Source organism: Triticum dicoccoides, chromosome 2B, assembly GCF_002162155.2.
Source record: "Triticum dicoccoides isolate Atlit2015 ecotype Zavitan chromosome 2B, WEW_v2.0, whole genome shotgun sequence".
NCBI lineage: Eukaryota > Viridiplantae > Streptophyta > Magnoliopsida > Poales > Poaceae > Triticum > Triticum dicoccoides.
In genome coordinates, this window is record NC_041383.1 from 177078477 (window position 1) to 177101732 (window position 23256).

The window sequence follows — 23256 nt, forward strand, 5'->3', positions numbered from 1 at the left end:
ACGGAGTCAAGCTCCTCTACCCAGTGCATGTTAGATTCCGTAAGGGACCGCACTAGTCTGGGCTTGATGCCGCTCATTATCAGACCATTTGCTCGCTCAACTTGACCATTGGTTTGAGGGTGATAGACTGAAGCGTAATCGAGCTTAATGCCCATATTTTTGCACCAGAGCTTGACCTCGTCGGCCGTGAAGTTCGTGCCGTTATCAGTGATGATGCTATGGGGGACGCCATAACGGTGTACTACCCCGGATATGAAGTCTATCACTGGTCCGGACTCTGCCGTTTTAACTGGCTTGGCCTCTATCCATTTGGTGAATTTGTCCACCATGACCAATAAGTACCTTTGCTTGTGGGTTCCCCCTTTAAGGGGTCCAACCATGTCAAGCCCCCAGACCGTGAATGGCCAGGTGATGGGTATGGTTTTGAGGGCGGTAGGTGGCATATGGCTCTGATTAGCAAAGAGCTGACAACCAACGCATCTTTGGACTAAATCCTGAGCATCTGCCCGGGCCGTCGGCCAATAAAATCCTGTACGGAAGGCCTTGCCCACAAGGGCCCGAGCTGCGGCGTGGTGTCTGCCTAGTCCGACATGAATTTCGGCCAGGAGGTTTCGCCCTTCCTCTCCGGAGATACACCTTTGAAGGACTCCGGTTGTGCTTTTCTTATAAAGTTCTCCCTTGTGGACCTTGTAGGCTTTAGATCGCCGAACTATGCAGCGGGCCTCATTTTGGTCTTTGAGAAGTTCTTGCCTAATTAAGTAGGCTAGGAACAGCTCCGTCCACGGGGCAATTACTGCCATTATTTTGTGGGCTGAAGGTGTTATTTCATCGGCTGAGCCGCCGATTATGTCATATTGTTCTGTGTTGGGTAGTGCGGCTGCTTCCGGGTTGTTATTTCCGGACTCCTCTTCCTTACGGATGGCTTAAATAGCCGTTCCAGGAAGATGTTTGGAGGGACAGCGTCGCGTCTCGCACCGATGCGTGCCAATACGTCGGCTGCTTGGTTATTATCCCGGGCTACATGGTGGAATTCGAGTCCTTCGAACCGAGCTGCCATTTTTAGGACAGCGTTACGATAGGCTGCCATTTTTGGATCTTTGGTGTCAAAGTCTCCATTTACCTGGGATATTGCAAGTTGGAATCCCTGCGCACCTCTAGGTGTTGAATGCCCATGGAGATTGCCATCCGGAGGCCATGTAGGAGGGCCTCATATTCGGCTGCATTGTTGGAGTCCATGTACATTATCTGAAGTACGTATTGGACTGTATCTCCAGTTGGGGACGTCAATACGACGCCAGCCCCCAAGCCGGCCAACTTTTGGAGCCGTCGAAATGCATAATCCAATTGGAGTATGCACCGTACTCTTTAGGGAGTTCGGCTTTAGTCCATTCGGTGACAAAGTCAGCCAGGACTTGCGACTTTATAGCTCGTCGAGGTTTGTAAGTTATATCAAATGGTAAGAGCTCAATGGCCCATTTTGCAATCCTGCCCGTCGCGTCGTGGTTGTTTATAATGTCGTTGAGGGGCACTTCGGAGGCCACTGTTATCGAACACTCTTGGAAGTAGTGTCAGAGCTTCCGGGATGCCATGAACACCGCGTACGCTATGTTTTGATAATGCGGGTACCGGGACTTGCAGGGTGTTAAGACAGTGGTACGTAGTACACTGGTTTTTGAAGAGGGAATTTATGCCCTTCTGTTTCTCGTTCGACGACGAGCATGGCGCTTACAACTTGATGTGTTGTCGCGATATATAACAACATTGGTTCGCCCAGGTTAGGCGCAGCCAGGACCGGATTTGTTGCCAATATGGCTTTTATTTCTTCGAGTCCGGTAGTGGCAGCATCCGTCCACTCGAATTGTTCGGTGCGCCTGAGGAGGCGATAGAGGGGCAATGCCTTTTCTCCCAAATGGGAGATGAAGCGGCTTAGAGCCGCCACGCATCCAGTCAATTTTTGTATTTGTTTGAGGTCTTTTGGAATGTCCAGCTGTGACAGAGCTTGGATCTTGGTTGGGTTTGCTTCAATTCCTCTACTGGATACGATGAAGCCTAGGAGCTTTCCGGCTGGTACGCCAAAAACGCATTTTTCCGGATTCAGCTTGATGTCATATGCTCGTAGGTTGTCGAATGTGAGCCTCAAATCGTCTACTAGAGTTTCGACGTGTTTGGTTTTGACGACTACGTCGTCTACGTATGCCTCTACTGTTTTGCCGATCTGGGTAGCCAGACATGTCTGAATCATGCGCTGATATGTTGCGCCGGCGTTTTTGAGTCGGAAGGGCATCGTATTGAAGCAGAATGGTCCATATGGAGTAATGAACGCCGTTGCGGCTTGGTCCGCCTCCGCCATATTAATTTGATGGTAGCCGGAGTATGCGTCAAGGAAGCACAATTAATCGTGCCCTGCAGTAGCATCGATTATTTGGTCGATGCGGGGGAGGGGGAAGGGATCCTTTGGGCAGGCCTTGTTGAGGTCTTTAAAATCGACACATAGGCGCCAGGATTTATCCTTCTTTGGTACCATTACCAGGTTTGCTAGCCAGTCCGGATGTTTGATGTCTCTGATGAATCCGGCTTCCAGTAGTTTGGCTAGCTCTTCTCCCATTGCTTGTCTTTTGGGTTCGGAAAATCGTCGAAGAGCCTGTTTGACTGGCTTGAATCCTTTTAGGATGTTTAGGCTATGTTCTTCCAATCTGCGTGGGATTCTTGGCATATCTGAAGGGTGCCAGGCAAAGATGTCCCAATTTTCCTGAAGGAATTCTCACAGCGCAGCGTCTACATCAGGGTTCAATTGTGCCCCGATGGAGGCCGTCTTTGTTGGGTCCGTTGGATGGACCTAGAATTTGACTATTTCATCTGCTGGTTTAAAGGAGGTGGACTTGGGTCTTTTATCGAGTATCACATCGTCCCTATTCACCATAGAGTGCAGCGCGGTGAGTTCCTCCGCTGCTAGGGCTTCGGATAGTGCCTCCAGGGCTAATGCGGCTGTCTTGTTTTCGGCGCGGAGTGCTATGTCCGGATCACTAACGAGAGTGATTATTCCGCCGGGCCCAGGCATCTTATGCTTCATGTACCTGTACTGGGGTATGGCTTGAAAAATTGTGAATGCCTCTCATACTAATATAGCGTGATATCCGCTGCTGAACGGGGCCACTTGGAATGTGACCTCTTCGGACCTGTAATTGTCCGGCGAGCCGAACACCACATCAAGTGTGATTTTTCCTATGCAGCGCACTTCCCGACTAGGGATTATTCCTCTAAAGGTTGTGCTGCTTCGCTCAATGCGGCTCCAGTCTATTTCCATTTTTTGAAGAGTTTCCTCGTAGATGAGGTTTTGCCCGCTGCCGCCATCCATGAGTACCTTGGTAAGACGAAAGCCGTCCACTATTGGACTGAGGACCAATGCGGCTGGTGCTCGGGCTGTTCAGAACTTAGGTTCGTCGCTGGCGTTGAAGGTGATGGCCGAGTCGTTCCATGGATTTGTTGTTGCTACTTGGTAGACTTCGGCGAGGCTGCGGATTGTTCGTTTCCGCATATTATTTGATGCGAAAGTCTCAAAGACTGTTGACACCGTACTGGTATTAATGGAGTGGCTCTCCGGGGCTAAAAGCTCTTCGCCACTTTTGGCCACCTGCCGTAGTATCCAAGATGCTCGAAGGCTATGTGTTGGAGTGGCGCCTTCTGTATTGTGAATTTTACAAGGTCCGTTGAGCCAACCTTCCAGTACGGTTCCGTGCCCTTTACGGGTTTTTTGCTTTTTGGTATTTGTATCTGGTGCCCTAGTGTGATGCACCCTTTGATTTCGGACTAGGGTTGTATTCGGGGCCGGGTTGTCCCAAAACTTAGTTTCGGTTTTCCGGAAACTCTCCATCGCACAGTACTTTCGTACTATGGACGCCAGATCAGCGAAGCGTGTAATTTTGCGACGACTAACGGCGTTCAAGATTCCCTCGTTCGTGCAATTATTGCAGAAAATTGAAATTGCGTTTTCCTCACGGCAGTCCTTTATCCTGTCCATAACCAGGAGGAATCTGGCCCCAGTAATGATGTACTGTTTCGGCGGGCTCTTGCCGGATTTGAGATAGATCGCATATGTCTGGGTGGGTGGGTGGTATTAAGTCCGGAACCCTGCCCATCTCAAGGCTCCAGGACCAAAAAGTTTCCGAATTTGGAAGCTTTGATTACTGGACGTTGTCCAACGAGTCCGGTCCGATGCCTGACTTTAGGTTCAGTGCTCGATCGAAGTTCGTCCCTCCGCGGGAATTCGGCATGGAGGTTTCGGGAGTCCGGACATGACTAGTTTTCAATATAGGAGAGGAGTCGCCGCATCGTTCCTCTACCACCGCAACGTGGTGGGTAACCTGGGGAGAGTTAATCTCTCTCAGATTGGTTTTAAGCCCCATCTGATTGTAGTCTGTAGCGACTCCCAGGGCGGCGTTGCGATCCAAGAGCTCGTTTACGGACGAGAGCTCTATTGGATCCAGCTGCTCGGCAAATTACGAGTTCACGTGAAGGTTGCTTTTGATGACCCGAGAGGTCGTCATTGAAGCGGTGGCCGAACAGGCGGTCATAAGAAATCCACCAAGCCGGATAGTTTGGCCGGTGGCCAAAGCTCCTTTGGTGATGGTTCTGTCTTTAAAGACGGGAAGAGGCATCCTTCCTATCGGCGACGGCACAGAGGAACTCTCAATGAAAGCACCAATGTCGGTGTCAAAACCGGCGGATCTCGGGTAGGGGGTCCCGAACTGTGTGTCTAGGCGGATGGTAACAGGAGACAAGGGACATGATGTTTTTACCCAGGTTCGGGCCCTCTTGATGGAGGTAAAACCCTACATCCTGCTCGATTGATATTGATGATATGGGTATTACAAGAGTAGATCTACCACGAGATCAAGGAGGCTAAACCCTAGAAGCTAGCCTATGGTATGATTGTTGTAATGGTTGTTCGTCCTACGGACTAAAACCCTCCGGTTTATATAGACACCGGAGAGGGCTAGGGTTACACAGAGTCGGTTACAATGGTAGGAGATCTACATATCCGTATCGCCAAGCTTGCCTTCCACGCCAAGGAAAGTCCCATCCGGACACGGGACGAAGTCTTCAATCTTGTATCTTCATAGTCTTGGAGTCCGGCTGATGATGATAATCCGGCTATCTGGACACCCCCTAGTCCACGACTCCCTCAGGGAGGGACGTTGGTTTTCTCTCAACTGCGGTCCCACAAACAAGAGAAAGTGCAGGACGAAGCGCGTTCCATTCAGTGAGCGACGTGACGGGTCCAGCGTGCCAGGGTGCAACACGAACGCGACAAGAGCGATGTACAGTCAAAACCGATTAAGCGGTCATCACCAGAACCACTATTCACACCATAACCTTCGTTGCTCAGCCTACGCCAGCCACTGCCCCAAAACCACACCTCTTCTCCAGCCCATTCCCACACCTTTTAATCCCCTAGCCAGCATTAAGCGTCCCCTAGTTCACCGGAAAGCCATGGTGCGCCGCAAGATCACGTACTATAAGATGCTGACATCGGAGTGCCGCGCAGAAATCGCGGTGGCGGTCAGCGCCACAGACCTCCGTTCCCAAGCTAGCTTTGCGGCAGGCCAATCCCCAAGTTCTTTGGAGCCAAGCTCCAAGGAGGAGGAAGCCAATCCAATGTTTATGGCGGAGGTCGCGGCGCAGAAGGCCCCCGATGCGTATGAGACGATGGATGTCGACTTTGTGCCGGCGTCCGGGTCCCCCATGGTGCAGGCGGACCAGCGGTTCAACCTGGCGATACTAAAGGAGGACCGGGAGGCAGAGGGTCAACTCGACGTGGAGCACACAGATGCCGCTGCCATCGAGGCCCTCCTGTAGGCGGAACCGAATGTCGTGGATGCACTACAAAAAAATACACTTCCGTGATGATACGTGTTTGTCACAGTAGGTCGCATTTTTTGTCATGCATGTACATCCATGACGATTTTATGACAGAGTCAAGATAGTCATACCTGTGCTGTCGTAGAAGTGTTCCATGACATTACCAAAATTATCATCACGGAAGTGTCCACTTCCATGACGATAAATCGCGCGTCACAGAATTGCTTTCGTCAAGGGTGACCGACACGTGGCATCCACCATAACGGAATGCCGTTAAGCTATCGGGTCGGGTTTTGGATCCGATAACCTGTTAACAACCCCGACCAATGGGAAATTTCCACGTGTAATATTCTTATTGGCCGGACGAAACACGTGTCAACTCGTCAGTGGGTCAGATAGGCGCCTATGATATGTCGACATGTGACACGGCCCACCACTGGCCCATTTAGCTTACAAAGCCGGACCGTTTGACTTGGTCAAAAGTTAACGGGCTGGCCCATGAAAAGCCTGTTAACGGTCTCTTCGGAAATAGCCCATTTTATGGCCCGTTAACTCACTGCCCGTTAGGCCCTAAAGGAAATTGGCCCAACAACGTCATGTGGGCCGTCGAATATAACACCAGCCCATTTCACTTTCGGCCCATGTATGGCCCATGACGTCTTTCGGCCCATATCAGGCCTTCGTATCTTTTGGCCCTTTACAGGCCCACGGTGACTCTAGCCCATAATGAACAGTAATTTTCTTTGTACCCGTTAATGGCTCATGATTTACATGGGCCGTTTCCAGCCTGTGTTAGCTTTCGGCCTATTGACGGCCCATACGTTCTTGGGCTCCTTTTCGGCCCTCGATTACTTCCGGCCCGTTACTGGCCTGTTCCCCTAATGGGCCAAATTCGGCCCATGGCAAGAGTCGGCCCGTTACTGACATGTTACCCTAATGGGCCAAATTCGGCCCATGGCAAAAGTCGGCCCGTTTCTGGCCTGTTAACCCGTTGCGCCGTTTCTAGCCCGTCCTATATTCTGGCCCATTAACGACCCGTTATGCCTGTGACAGAATTAAGCCTTTGCTGTCCTACGGCCTGTTAACGACCCGTGACCGTGCTGGGCCGATACCAATTATGCTCGATTACGGCCCATGTAGACCCATTTATCCGACGGCCTGAGGCCCACCGATTCTACGGCCCTGTTGGAGGCCCATTTATCGACGGCCCGTAGGAGACCCATAGATCCTACGGCCCGTATATGGCCCATGGAAGTTGCGGCTGTCGGTGTCAAAACCGGCGGATCTCGGGTAGGGGGACCTGCTCTGTGCATCTAAGGCTAATGGTAAAAGGAGGCAAGGGACATGATGTTTTACCCAGGTTCGGGCCCTCTCAGTGGAGGTAAAACCCTACTTCCTGCTTGATTGATCTTGATGATATGAGTATTACAAGAGTTGATCTACCACGAGATCGTAGAGGCTAAACCCTAGAAGCTAGCCTATGATGATTATGATTGTCCCTATACAGATCAAACCCTCCGGTTTATATAGACACCGAAGGGGGCTAGGGTTTATACAGAGTCGGTTACAAAGAAGGAAATCTAATATCCGGATCGCCAAGTTTGTCTTTCACGCAAAGGAGAGTCCCATCCGGACACGGGACGAAGTCTTAAGTCTTGTATGTTCATGGTCCAACAGTCCGGCCAAAGTATATAGTCCAGCTGTTCGGATATCCCCAAATCCAGGACTCCCTCGGTAGCCCCTGAACCAGGCTTCAATGACGATGAGTCCGATGCGTAGTTTGTCTTCGGCATTGCAAGGTGGGATCCATCTCCGAATACTCCAAAGTAAACCTCGAACACTTAAATTGTGTTCGGCTCTGCAAGACGATTTTCACATACCACCGTAGAGAGAACAATATTTCACAAATATAATCTGCTGACAACTTTAGATGAAGACAAAATGGTCGAGTCATTATTGAATCGTCTTCCCACAGCCAGCTACCTTACATATCGAGGCGGTTTCCTCGGCACGTCTTGTCAAAACAGAGATCATGTATGTCCCCTTATCACGGGATTCTCATCAATACGGGTACGGGTAACCCAACCGCGCCATCAATCGTGGCGCTTGGGAAATAAGCGATTTTCAATGGGCAAGTGGGGAGGCGCACCGTTTCCGTTGCCTCTAAAGGGATAAGGATTCCCCATTTTTACCCACGCCTTCTTCCTCCTTCGCTTATCCGTTCTTGCCCCTCGAGCTCCAGCGCCCTAGCTCACACCTCCTCCGCACAGCCAAACATGTCCGGAGCAGGAGGCAAGTGGATGGCCTCCACCATCAAGGAGAAGCATATTACGAAGCTCCGGGCGACCGGATACTTGACCACGGATATCGCGCACCGGCTGCCGGACGCAGGGAAGATCATTCCGACTCCGGGACCCCACGAGAGGGTCGTGTTCCTCGCCCACTTTGTCCGTGGATTGGGATTTCCACTTCATCCCTATGTCCGCGGGCTCATGTTTTACTATGGGCTGGACTTCCATGATCTAGCCCCAAATTTCTTCCTCAACATCTCGGCGTTTATCGTCGTGTGCGAGGCCTTCCTCGGCATCAAGCCTCACTTCGGCTTGTGGCCAGCAAGCGGAGTGCGGAGGCGCCATGGTGAGCAGGATGCCCAATGTTACCTGGCTCGACGGCTCCTTCGTGGAGACCGTGAAAGGGTGGCAATCGGGATGGTTCTACATCACCGAGCCACGCGATGCCAACTGGGCGGCGGCCCCCGAATTCCGATCCGGAATTCCCATGCGGCTCACCTCCTGGGAAAAGAAGGGCCTGGCCTGGGGCGAACCTGTGGAGCTGACAGGACTTCAGAACTACATCAAGAGTATGATGGACAAAAAAATCAAGCTTGTCAACGTGGTCCAGGTCATGCTCGTCCGCCGAATTCTTCCGTGCCAAAGATGGGCATTTAATCTGTGGGAGTTCGTTCCGGCCGAACACCAGACACTTCAAGAGCTCTACGGCACGACACACAAGGACGCATGGAAGGTGCTGTTCAAGTCCTCCGAAATACCTCCTCCCACATCCGAGGACCGCGGACTTCACGCCACGTGGCTCCCCCATCCGGTGAGTTTTCTGACCATCACTAGAGGTAGTGTTCCCATCATACTACGTGTGTATTCAATCAGGAGTACGTGGTGGCGGCGGAGCAGATCGACTGCCCGGCTCCACTACCAGAAGGTCCAGTGACCGCTCTCCTAACGGAGATGCTAGTCACGGCGCCTTACAAGGTGCCGGAAAATAAAGCCGAAAAGAAGGCCCTGGGACCAGGAAGGATCTCCGGCGTAAGGTCGTACCGGACGCCTCATCCGACGACGATGAGGCACACTCCTCCCACAAAGGGGAGGAGGAAAAGGAAAGGGCCGCCCCATCTGGGGAGGCCGAAGGGCTTAAGAGAGCGGCCCAGGGGACCAGGAAGGGTCCCCAGTGCAAGGCTGTCATAGGCGCATCGTCCGAGGACGACGAGGCAGATTCCTCCAGCGGAGGCAGGGGGAAACACGAGGAAATTTCGCCTCCCCGCACTGGGGAGGAGAAGAAAAGGAAAGTCGCCCTGCAGGGGGAGGTTAGGACACCCAAGAAGGGAGAGGCGTCCTTTCCGGGTCCTCCACCATGGCCGCCTATAGCGAGGAGGAGTGGCTACCCAGGGGCAAGCCCCTAGTAAGATCATAAGTATCCGCACTCTATTGTATTTTAGTGTGACTTAGCTTCATAGTTTGTTATAACGTCGAACATGTATATGCAGTCCGACCAGGGCCTGTCCCGAGGTATCCTCTTCGGATGGGTCTTTAAGTGATTTGGTGATGAATTCGCTCCTGACAGCCACTTCCCCTCGGCCTGTGGATGACACAGAGGTGTTGTCCAAAAGGTCCCAGAGCAGGGGGAGGCGACTCTGGAGACGCCCCAAGGCGAAATTCCGGACGCCGGGCACACGGGGCGAAAGATCCCCGCAGATTATGCCGACGAGAGCCGCAGCAAGTTGGGCTCTCAGCCCGACACTGTACCAGAGCCTCCAAAGGTTCCGGATTCAGTCAGGCAGCCCCTCGCTAAGGAGGGTGAGCCGACCGTGCCGATGACTTCCGACGTGCCAGAGGCGCCGGATAGTCTACTGGAAGTGCTTCACGACGCTTCCATGGATGAAGAGCACCGTACTCTTATGAGTGCGGTGATTCAGGAGGTTCGGTCCGCCAAGAGCGGATTAACTGAAGCCTGCACCAGCCTTCTAATAGGCTTTGAGGTAAGTAATGAAAAGTGTGTGAAATTATCACCCGATAGACAGTAGCCCCTGATACTCTGTTTGGTGTTCAGAAAGAAAAGCCAAACGGAGGGTCAATTTTAATCCACAGGAGTTTAATAGTAGGTGTCTATGTGAATATGCAGGTAGTGCTGCTTGCCACTGTTGCCCGCACAGCCGAGGTCACCGGACTCAAACGGGACCTTGAGCAGGCCGAAGAGGAGCTCAGCCTCACAAAGAGGCAGCTCGAAGAGAACAAAGGTGAGTGGTACCCCGTTCACATATCATATAGAGGAGATAAAATTGGTGGCGCTAACGAAAAGCGTCATGATTTTGTAATAGGGGCCATGACCGAAGTGGTGGCCATGAAGAAAGCGCTATCCGAGGCCGAAGATAAGGCGGCCACGGAGCGCATTGAGCGTGAGAAGCAATATGCTAATGTGGGCGAGGTACAACAAGAGCTCCAGGAGCTCGGCAAGAAATTCGAGTCCTTGGAGTGTGACTTCAAGATGAAAGAGTCTGAGCTTGCGAAGGCCCTTTTGAGCATGAAAGACGCCAAGGCCGAAGCCGAAAAGGCCCAGCAGGAAATCCAGGAGGCCAAGAAGATAGCGGCGGGTAAGACATTCTTTATGCAGAGCAAGCATGTGGAGGAGACATTTATTTTACTTACCCAAATTCGGAACTCTCCAGGGGCATTCACAGATCTTCCACGCAGCATATCAGATGCCGCAGAGTTCTACCATGCCGAAGAGGGGAGCTCAACAAAGAAGCTGTTCTGGTCCCAGTATGCTGGAGCCAAACACCCGATGCCTCTTAGTGACCAATTGAAGCAATTGATTGAACTCCACAGGGCGGCCGAAGTGGCTATGAAAGATTTCATAGTCTGGATGTGGCCTCGTGAGCCCCTGCCCACCAGCTACTTCGACCTGATAAAGCGGATGGTAAATGCCTGTCCGCGGCTTGAAGTGATCAAGCGATCCGTTTGCATTGAGGGTGCCCGCCGAGCCTTTGCCCGTGCGAAGGTGCATTGGGGCGAGCTGGATGCGGAGAAGCTAGTGAAGGATGGACCGCCGGAGGGCAAGGTGCACCGCTACCCCGAGAAATATTATGATGGTGTGATGAAAGGCGCTCGTCTCGTGGCTGATGAATGTACCAAGGACACAATATGTGAGTAAATGTACTCCTGTCGTTTTTGTAATATGAAAACGAATTTGTTTGCACTATATAGCGCTTTGTTGATTTAAAATATTACCTTCTGTGCGACTATTTATAAAATCCTAAAAGTAGGCCAGTCGTCGGCTTCCGCCCTCACGTAACTAGTACTGGGGTGTTCGTGGAAAACCCAAACACTCTTTATCCAAATTTTTGGTCCCTGAAGGAGGTCTTTGGCACAACGAACAAGGTAATCGGACTATGCGGCTTTATAACTCTCACTTAGCCATAGAAGTCTATAATTTTAAATTTCGGCGAAGCCCCTAGAATTCGGAAATCCGAATTGGGGCGCTATATACGCCTAAGTCGGACGAGGCCGATTCCTCTCCTAAAGCGAAGAAAATCTTTAAGGATTTTAAGACCTCTCGAACAGCGACAAGCTCATGCCGCATCATGACAGTCAGTTTTCGGCTTTCTCTACTGAGGTGCTCATCCAGAAGAACCGGGACACAATCGCAGTAGTTCTCCCTGCGCTATCTTAGCCGATATGACGGAACGTAAGGTACCAAAACAAGGGAGCCGGGCTAACCCAACTATTGACCCAAGACATGATTCGGAGCTGATGCATATAATGCTATAAGTTCGGGGTGCCGCACTTTCGAAAGTGTTCGGACTTATCTTGCCGTATTGAGGGGCGCCGGGAGAAGCCCCTGGCAAACTGATCGTACCAAAGTGTACGGATTCAATACTAAATAAACATTTATAGAAAAAATGTGCAGATAGGAATAATAAGCTGATGCTATTTATTATCTCCCATTGATAAAGAATACGTCTAAGCGTATGTTTACAATTAATGCGTTGAGCAGAAGTAAATAGGACTATTTGACATGTCCTATCCAAGGGCGGGCCGCATGCAGGTATATAAAACAGGTATAACGATCATTAACATATAGCACCTATGTATTCCCTTTTGTGTGCGAAGCCTGTTGCCTCCTTGGTTTTCCCTCCTATGATAAGTCCGATAATCCGGCTTGCTGAAGAGGCTGCCCGAAAGCAAGGTCCTGAAAGATAAAGGGGGTTATTAACGTATGTTGCGGCTGAACCGCACTGTTGACCGCAACACTATCGCGCCTCCTCCTATGCCCATGGTATTTTGAGTGCGTAATTATGTACGCGCGGCACGAATGCTGCCTGAATGGGGCTAGAGCGGAGGCCGGACTGCTAGTCGCGCTCTTTGCGTGCCTGGCGATCCTGTTGGAGGGTACTCCGGACTCGCTTGACGGTGTTCGGGGTTGTTGTCGCCGGATTGGTGGTTTGCCGGAGAAGGCTGCTTTGTACTTCTGCCGCAAGGGCTGCGGTATGCTCTTCTGTATGAAGAGAGCGGTCCGTGTTTCCGTTGACTGTGATGACACTGCGAGGTCCTGGCATCTTGAGCTTGAGGTGTGCATAGTGTGGTACCGCATTGAATCGAGCGAATGCGGTTCGTCCAAGCAGTGCATGATAACCGCTACGGAAAGGGACGAGATCCGAAGACCACTTCCAGTGTTATGGAGCCCGTGCAGCGGGCCTCTACTCCTGGAATTACACCTTTGAAGGTGGTTTTGGTGGGCTTGATCCTAGAAGGGTCGATGCCCATTTTGCGCAATGTGCCCTGATAAAGCAGGTTCAGGCTGCTGCCGCCGTCCATATGGACTCGCGTGAGGTGGAATCCGTCGACGATTGGGTCTAGTACCAATGCGGCTGAACCGCCGTGATGGATGCTGGTAGGGTGATCCCTACGATCAAAGGTGATCGGACAGGCTGACCATGGGTTGAACTTTGGGGCGACTGGCTCCATCGCATAGACGTCCCGTAGTGCTCGCTTTCGTTCCCGTTTGGGAATGTGAGTGGCATAGATCATATTGACCATTTTCACCTGGGGAGGAAATTTCTTCTGTCCCCCTGCGTTCGGACGCCGGGGCTCATCATCATCGTCGCTGTGCAACCCCTTGTCCTTGTTCTCGGCATTTATTTTACCGGTCTGTTTGAACACCCAACAGTCTCTGTTAGTGTGGTTCGCTGGCTTATCCGGGGTGCCGTGAATTCGGCACAAGCGATCAAGTATGCGATCCAGACTGGACGGTCCCTGATTGTTTCTTTTGAACGGCTTTTTCCGCTGACCGGATTTTGAGCCACTGAATCCGGTGTTGATTGCCGTGTCTTCGGTGTTGTCGCCATTGTTCCGTCGCTTATGTCTATTGCGTCGTGGCTTGCCGTTATTGTCATGGATATCTGAAGTGCCGGAATTTATTGGCGTGGTGCTACTCCGAGCCAACCAGCTGTCCTCGCCCGCACAAAAGTGGGTCATGAGTGTCGTGAGGGCCGCCATGGACTTTGGTTTTTCCTGGACGAGGTGTCGGGCGAGCCACTCGTCGCGGATATTATGCTTAAAGGCCGCCAGGGCTTCGGCATTCGGACAGTCGACTATTTGGTTCTTTTTGGTTAGGAACCGAGTCCAGAATTTCCTGGCTGACTCTCTGGGCTGTTGGGTAATGTGACTCAAGTCATTAGCATCCGGTGGTCGCACGTACGTGCCCTGGAAGTTGTCGAGGAATGCGTCCTCCAGGTTTTCCCAACTGCCGATGGAATTTGCCGGTAGGCTATTTAACCAGTGCGGGCCGGTCCTTTGAGCTTAAGGGGAAGATACTTGATGGCGTGCAGATCGTCACCGCAGGCCATGTGAATGTAGAGAAGGAAATCTTGGATCCATACTGCGGGGTCTGTGGTGCCATCGTATGATTCAATGTTTACGGGTTTAAACCCTTTTGGGAATTCATGGTCCATCACTTCGTCAGTGAAGCAGAGGGGGTATGCGGCGCCTCTATGTCGGGCTATGTGGCTACGCAGTTCAAATGAGTCTGGTTGATTATGTTTGGCCCGGTCGGACTTGTTGATAGTGTGTCCGGCATGGCGATCGTCGTCACATGTCGGGGCGCGCCCCCGCGATCCGTAAATCGATCTTGGCTGTCCTGCCTTCAGTGTATCTTGCAGGTCCTGCCTATTGTCCCGGGCAATAGTGTATTGGCGTAGGGGTGCGGGCTGGTATTCGGGCTGATTCGCCGCTTTATCCCGGCCATGAGGTGGCCGGTCAGCCGTGTGGTGCTCGAGTCCATATTCCTCGGCTGCCAGGACTTTAGTCCATCTGTCTGTGAGCAGGTCTTGATCAGCTTGGAGCTGCTGCTGCTTCTTTTTCAGGCTCCTCGCAGTGGCCATAAGCCGGCGCTTGAAGCGCTCCTGCTCTACAGGGTCCTCAGGCACGCCGAACTCGTCGTCGCCGAGGCTAATCTCGTCTTTGGAGGGGGGCATGTAGTTGTCCTCCTCTGGGTATCCGTCCGTCGCCTGTTCGTCTGGGCTGACCTGCCCGTCTTCCTGTTCGGCCTGTTCGAAGGCCGGCTGATCGGGGTTGTATTCGTCTTCGGCACCATCCGGATTGTTTTCATCTCCTGTGTCGGTATTGCTATGGCGGGGCTTGGAGTGGCGCCGATGATGCCCATGCTTTCCTTTCCTTCTTGAGGATCTATCCTCCGTTGCCTCATCGCCGTTAGTTTCTTTCGGAGTGTCCACCATATATATATCATATGAGGATGTGGTTGTCCAGCGCCCCATGAGCGGTGGTTCCTGTTCTTCTCCTACATTGTCGTCCACACCGTCGATGTCTTCAGAGTCAAAGTCAAGCATGTCAGTCAAATCATCGATCGTGGCAATGAGGTGGGTGGTGGGTGGGCAGCGAATTCCCTCGTCGCCTGCTTCCCACTCGAGCCGGACATAGTTCGGCCAAGAGTCTCCTGACAAAGAGAGAGACTTTAACGAGTTCAGCATGTCACCAAAGGGCGAGTGCTGGAAGATGTCCGCAGTGGTGAACTCCATTACCGGAGTCCAACCGGATTCGGCAGGCTCGGGGATGCGCAGACTGGAACCTACAGCCGTACAAGAGTCCGAGGGTCTGGTGTCACAGGCTTCCTTGGGGGTGAAGCCGGTGCTCGACTCTACTGTCGATGAGTGTGCGGCCTCTGGGGCGGGGTCCATCCACCCGTCCTTGGACGACACGATCTGCCCCGGATTTAGGTCCGGAGCTCCTACAGGTGCGATATCCCAGGTATTGTCCAACAGCAGGTCTAAGTCATGCCCGTCGTGACTGTTCGGTGCTCCTGGCATAGGCCCGAATCCATCGAAAATCAAGTCTCCGTGGATATCGGCCGTGTAGTTCAAGTTTCGAAACCTGACCTGATGGCCATGGACGTAGCTGTCGATCTGCTCCAGATGGCCAAGTGAATTGGCATGTAGTGCGAAGTGGCCAAACACGAAGATCTGTCCGGGGAGAAAAGTCTCATCCTGGACCGCGTTGTTGTTGATGATTGAAGGAGCCATCGAGCCTTGCAGCGACGACACAGAGGAAATCTCAATGAAAGCACCAATGTCGGTGTGAAAACCGGCGGATCTCGGGTAGGGGGTCCTGACCTGTGCGTCTAAGGATAAAGGTAACAGGAGGTGTCGGTGTCAAAACCGGTGGATCTCGGGTAGGGGGTCCTGAACTGTGCGTCTAGGCGGATGGTAACAGGAGACAAGGGACACGATGTTTTACCCAGGTTCGGGCCCTCTCGATGGAGGTAAAACCCTACGTCCTGCTTGATTAATATTGATGATATGGGTAGCACAAGAGTGGATCTACCACGAGATCAAGGAGGCTAAACCCTAAAGCTAGCCTATGGTATGATTGTTGTAATGTATGTTGTGTCCTACGGACTAAAGCCCTCCGGTTTATATAGACACCGGAGAAGGCTAGGGTTACACAGAGTCGGTTACAATGGTAGGAGATCTACATATCCGTATCGCCAAGCTTGCCTTCCACGCCAAGGAAAGTCCCATCCGGACACGGGACGGAGTCTTCAATCTTGTATCTTCGTAGTCTTGGAGTCCGGCGGACGATGATAGTCCGGCTGTCCGGACACCCCCTAGTCCAGGACTCCCTCAGTAGCCCCTGAACCAGGCTTCAATGATGATAAGTCCGGCGCGCATAATGTTCGGCATTGCAAGGCGGGTTCCTCCCTTGAATAATCCAGAGAAGATCATGAACACCAGGATAGTGTCCGGCTCTGCAAAATAAATTCCACATTCCACCGTAGAGAGAATAAAATGTACACCAGTCCAATCTGCTGACGTATTATGCGGCATGACATCACACCGCTACCAAGCCTATATTTGAATCGTTTTTTATTATACCACCTCAGCACGTTTAGCGAAGCGGTTTCCTTGGCACGTCCTGTCGAAGCAGAGATCGTGTTCCCCTTATTCCGGGATTCTCATCAATACGAGCGTGGGTAACCCAACCGTGCCCGTCGCCACGCCTCCTCTATCGAAGGTGAATCCCGAATGGTCACGGAGACGGCTCTTGGTATTTTTCCCCTTTATAAGAGGACCAAGGCTCGTTTCTTTTCTTCAATCTCGCATCGAATCTCCTCCTTGCTCCCAGTTCCAACACCCAGAGCCCCAGATTCGAGCGCTTCGGATTCTCAACCATGTCCGGCTCCGACCTCCAGGGTCGGTGGATGCCCTCCTCCTTCACGGAGGAGGACGTGTTAAAGCTGCGTGAGGCCAAGTACCTGTCCTACGAGATTTCGCACAGGTTGCCTGCCCAAGGGCAGGCCGTGCCCGCTCCCGAGCCCGGTGAGTACGTTGTCTTCGTATCCCACCTCTGTCGGGGTTTAGGCTTCCCGACGGACCCCTTCGTGATAGGGCTCATTTTCTACTACGGGCTGGATTTTCACGACTTAGCTCCGGAGTCCATCCTCCATATCTCCGCATTCATTATCATCTGCGAAGCCTTCCTCCGCGTCACTCCCCACTTCGGCCTGTGGCTGAATACCTTTAATGTGGAGCCGAAGATGATCGGGGGGGGCGTCAAGCGGAGTGCGGCGGGGCGGCCATAAGCAGAAGGGCCGATGCCCCGTGGCTCGAGGGCTCCTTCCAAGAGGAGCTCGGCTTGTGGCAGCAGGAGTGGTTTTATATCACCGCTCCGAAGGGCAGCAAGCAAAAGCCGCCACCTTCATTCTGCCCGGGACCTCCACGCCGACTGATGTCATGGGTCAACCAAGGGCTCAATTGGGGGCCGTCCGAAGATGTGCCTTCATTGCAGGGCCGGATTCGAGACCTCCAGGCGAGGGAGATCAATCTGTTGGTGGTGATGCAGGTTATGCTAATCAGGCGTCTTCTGCCCTGCAAACGCCGTCCTCTCCGGTTATGGGAGTTCAATCCGGAGGGACCACGAATTCTCCAACACTTCATGGGTACGACACCCGTGGAGATGTACAAGTTGTTCTTCGGACCGCAGGTGGCGTGTCTGGAATTGACCGAGGACGCAGGCCTAAGCTGCAATCGCCCGGATACTCAGGTAAATAGCTCAGAGTCCGGACGTTCTGTTTATCTGCCTTTCTAGAATTTGCTTCCTGACCCATTGCTCTTCATCAGGAGTGGGTAGCGCGATCAAAGTTGATAAGGTGTCCGGCCCCCCTCCCAGAGAACGCACTGGAGCCCGTGCTGGTCAGAATGTTGGAGGTCGCGCCCGAAGAAAGGGGCGATGGGGAAAATAGAGTTAATACCTCGCCCAAGGGGGCGCCTGAAGAGGGGGGGATCGAAAATCCCTCCTGCCAGGGGGAGAAGAGGACCGCCTCCGAAGACCTGGAGACCAAAGCCTCTAAGCGGGAGAATAAATCTCCACCGGAGGGTCCTGCGTCCGGGGAGAGCCCGGACGTACAATCATCTCTAAAGGATCAGCTCTCCAGTGAGCCGTGAGTAGAGAAGGGGGAGTTTATTAATAAGAAAATACCTCCATTTGTGCTTGTGTGGATAACCAAAGTTTTGCTTTATAGTTCGGATTTGCGGACTTCTCAGATGAGTTTGTCTTCGGGGGATCTTCGTCCGGAGATGATGGAGAGCGAAACGCCTCCGACTGCTGCGTCGCCGGACATGGCAGACGAGCCTGAAGTATCGTCACGGAGGGTGTCCCCGAGTCCGGAGGGGCCGGAGAGTTCGGCGCCCACTAGTATCCGGCCGGGAGAGCTGAAGAATCTGCTTGAGAGGGCGTCCATCTCAGAAGATCACCGTGCTTTGATGCGTATGGTGATTGGAAGGATTTCGTCCGCCGAGAGCGGATTGCATAATGCCGCCAGGAGTTTGCTGGCGGGATTTGAGGTACGCAAGAATGACGCACCTTTTTGACAGTTTTGCACATAAAAGTGCGCCCTGTATAGATAGTAGCCCCTGAGACTCGTTAGGTTGTCGAAAGCGACAGCGTGCCGAGGATCAAAGTCTCAATTAATGAATGTCGCCATTCCTATGTAGGTGGCGGATAGTCCGAGGGCTAGCCGGACTAGTGGAGTTGCCGAGTTAATGCGGCAACTTGACGTGGCGGATGCGGACATCGCACTTGTCAACCGGCGACTTGACGAGTCGCAAGGTAAATGAATTCTCCACAGTCGCTTATTTAAGGGGGTCAAAGCCCGCCTCTGATAATGTATATGCTGTGATACAGATGGTGCTGCTGCTGTGGAGAGCCTTCGGGCCGAACTTGCTCAAGCTAAGGAGCAAGCCCGAAGGAGTGATGCGGCTGCCTCGAGGGCGGCCGAGGAGTTGAAAGCCGAAAAGGCTGCACACTGCCTAAGCAGGGAAAAGATGGCCGAATTGGCCGTGAAATTAAAAGATGCTGCCGACCGCCATGAGGCTCTTGAAAAGGAGCACTTATCGGAGCGGGAAGACCTGGGGAAGGCCACCGCCGAGGCCAAGGATGCCCGTTCTGCAATGCGGGCTATGATGGAGGAGCTACGCCAGGCCGGAGATATTGTGGCTGGCAAGCCTTTTCTGTTGCGTCGCCGATTTACGGATCAAAATTATGCTCAACTTGGCCAGCTGTGGGGTCCGGAGGATCCATATATGGACTTAGCGGCAAGTGCGGCTGATGCCGTTGAACACTTCCGGAGCCAGAAGGATCACAAGACGGAAGAGCTATTTTGGTCTCAATCCATAGTCCGGATCGTTCACTTCCGTTGACCGATCGGTTGGCCGAATGGGCTGAGCTAAATAGATTATCCGGACTTGCCATGACTGATATCGTGGCTCATGTCTGGCCAGAGAGGCCCAAGGCGATGAGCTATTTCGGCTTATTGCAGCAATTTCTTGGAGCGGTGCCGCATATCAAGGAGATGAAGCGGTCGGCCTGCATAGAAGGCGCGCGGATGGCCCTTGCCCGTGTGAAGACACATTGGACAGAGATAGATGCCACCCTATTGCCGCCCAGGGTTCGGACGAAAGCCGGTTACCCGCCCAGCACTATTTTGGGGAAGTTATGCGTGGCGCTCGTGTAATAGAGTTGCAGTGCTCAAAAAATGTTACGTTCAAATGAACGTTTTTATCTTGTAAGACAATGATTATAATGTAACCACTTTTTATACTTGTGTGTCCCAAGTATTAAAATATCTCCTATGCGGTTGTTTATGTATACATTTGTATAACCTGAAAGATTGCAGTCTTCGGCTTCAGCCCCCACGCACAAGGTGCGGGGGTGTTCGCAAAAATAGCGCGTTTTCACACTTAATCTGACGTCTCGGTCCTGTTAAGGAGGTGGTAGCGTAGCAAACGAGGCAATCCGGACTATGATGCTTTATCACTTTCACTTAGCCAGTGGAGTTCGAGGGTGGGGCTACGATATAGCCCCTTGGGGCACCGCGCTTCTCCGAATTCGGGGCGCGTGTGTGCCTGACCGAGAAACGCTCCTTCATCAAAGCGGGGAATTCTAAACATTCCAGTAGTCGATCGAGTGGTTCACCAGTCTCTCGCTATATCATGACAGTCAGTTTTCGGCTTTCTCTACTGAGGTGCTCGCCCAGCCGAACTGGGGCACAATCCCAGTAGTTCTCCTGGTGCCGCGTTAGCCGATGATACGGAACGTAAGGCAGCAAAACACAGGAGCCGGGCAAACCCAACATTTGACCAAAGACATGATTCGGAGCTGATGCATATAATGCCTAACTCGAGACGCCGAACACTCCCTAAGGTGTTTGGTCTTTATAATAATGGGCAGAACAATGCCCTAAGCCCCTAGTGTCCAGGTACGGGCATGGTCCTCTGACGCGGCCGATGCTAAAACGTCAGGCTCCGCCTTGGTTATAAGAAGAAACCAAGGGAGAATAACAACAAGAGACAGTAAAAAAGGTTTACGCAGGGTCTTAATCTGAAAAGAATCCTTGCGACGGGTCCCTACTGCACGTCTGCGCCTGTGTCTCCGTTGTGCCATTATCCTGGACGGGTGTGCACGTTGTTCATCTGTAAAAAGAGAGGAACTTAGGTTAAAAGGAATTTGTGCAAAATATATACGAAGAAAGAAATATAAATAAGTAAAGCGGAGTCTGCGTGAGCTCGCTGTTGTTTGTGCGCGCAGCCCCTTGTAAAGGGATGTGCGGCTAAGGAGCCCCTAGCTTATTTATGCCGGACTCGTCTAACCGTGTCCGGGGTCTTTAAATGACCCTCGCACTGAAATGATGCCACGTGGACCGGGCATCTTGAGTGTAAGAGACGCGTAATGTGGTATGGCGTTGAAGCGGACAAAAGCTTCTCGTCCCAAGAGTGCTTGATAGCTACTTTTAAATGGGGCGATATGAAATATTAGTTGTTCGCGTCGAAAGTTGTTCGGTAATCCCAACACAACTTCTAGTAATAGGAAGCCTGTGCACTTAGCGTAAGGGCCCGGCGTCACTCCTTTGAAGGAAGTGCGGCTGTGTCGAATTTTAGTAGGGTCTATCCCCAACTTGCGGATTGTGTTTGGATACAGCAGGTTTATGTCGCTGCCTCCGTCCATCATGACTTGTTTAAATTGTAGTCCGTCGATTATGGGATCCAATATCAGGGCAGTCCATCCTGCATTTCGAACGCTTCTGGAATAATCCAGGTGGTCGAAAATGATTGGTTTTGATGTCCAATCTCTATGTTCCGCTGGGTTGGACCGTGCGAGACCCGTTTTAATGGGTGCCGCACTGTTTTTTCGTATTATCACATGAAGTGAATTTACTATTTTGACCTCTTGTGGGAAATTCTTTTGTTTTCCGGTGCTCTGCTGGTGGGGTTTGTCATCTTTGCTTGACGCGTCGATCCCCTTGTGTTCGGCGTTTTGTCGGTCAGACTGTTTGAAAACCCAACAATCTCGATGGGTGTGGTTTGCAGGCCTTCCGGGGGTACTGTGGATTTGACATATCCGACCCAAAATCTTGTTTAAGTTGGATAGCTCATCGCTGTCATCCTTAAGAGGTGGTGTTTTGTTGCTTGGCCGCGAGCTTTTGAATCCGGCGTTGACTGCCGTGCCCTTTGGGCTTTTTTCTTTATTCCGGTGATGCTCTTTTCTACGCCGTGATTTTCCGTTTCCATCTCTGATCTCGGATGTACTTGGGTCGCTAGTGCTGCATCTTGCTAGCCAGCTATCCTCTCCCGCACAGAAGCGGGTCATGAGGCTTGTTAGCGCGGACATTGTCCTCGGCTTCTCTTGGCCGAGGTGTCTGGCAAGCCATTCGTCTCGGACGTTGTGTTTAAAAGCTCCTAAGGCTTCGGCGTCTGGACAGTCGACTATTTGGTTCTTTTTGGTGAGGAACCTGTTCCAGAATTTGCGCGCTGACTCTCCGGGCTGTTGAGTTATATGACTTAGATCATCTGCATCCGGAGGGCGGACATAAGTCCCTTGAAAATTTGCTCTAAACGCGTCCTCGAGCTCTTCCCAACTTCCAACAGTGTTTTCTGGGAGGCTTTTAAGACAATGACGGGCTGGCCCTTTGAGCTTGAGGGGTAGGTATTTTATGGCGTGGAGATCGTCTCCTCTGGCCATGTGTATGTGTAGTATATAATATTCTATCCAGACTCCAGGGTCTGTTGTTCCGTCGTAGGCCTCTATGTTTATGGGTTTAAATCCTGCTAGGAATTCATGATCCAGCACCTCATTGGTGAAACATAGTGGGTGTGCGGCGCCCTGTATTTGGGTGTGCCACTATCTTCGGACACTTGACGTGTTGCATTGCTTCCTGGGGCCTTCTTCTTTGGCCCGTAAATGGACCTGGCTGGGCCATCTGTCTTACCAGGGTCATTAGTCAGTTTATGTGCGGCGCCGCTTTCAGATTTTGCCCTATCATCTGGCCGTCTATCCAACCAGGCAGCCTCTTTGTTTTTTGACCGTGGGGGCTCTATGGCCTCCTCGTCAAATTCTGGCAGCAGCTTGCGCTTCGGATAGCTCTTTGATTGGTGGCCATTGCCGTATTTATCCGCGGTTTTGAGCACTTTGCTCCACCTCATTCTGAGTGTATCTTCCGCTGTTTTGAGCTTCCGTTTTTCCTTCTTCAAGCTTCTTGCGGTGTTGACGAGTCTTTTCCGAAGGTTTTTACTCTCCGGCGGTGTGTCCCGCGTGAGGTCGCCTGGACTGTCGTTTTCGCTGGGCCTGGATTGATTATCCGACTCGTCTTGTTCGGACGGTTGCTTGCCTGCGTGTTTGTCGTCCGCTAGTTTGGCCTGCTGTATTGCTGGGTCGTTAGGAGCGCTGTTGTTGTCGAGGCGGGACTTAGTGCGGCGTCCGCGTCGCCGTTTTGGTTGTTTGTCGGCGGATTATCTTCTGCCGCGCCCCGTTGGTCCTCGTTATCGCTTCCTTTTGGGGTGTCCACCATGTATACGTCGTATGACGAGGTGGTCTTCCCTTGCCTTGTAGGCACTGTTTTCTGTTCATCTCCGACATCGTCGTCCATACCGTCGATGTCTTCGGAGTCATAGTTTAGCATGTTGGTAAGATCGTCGACAGTGGCTACAAAGTGGGTGGCGGGTGGGCTCTGAATTTCTTCATCGTCCGTATCCCAACCATCCTGGCCATAATCTGGCCAGGACTCTCCGGATAGCGAGAGATGCTTTAGCGAATTTAGGAT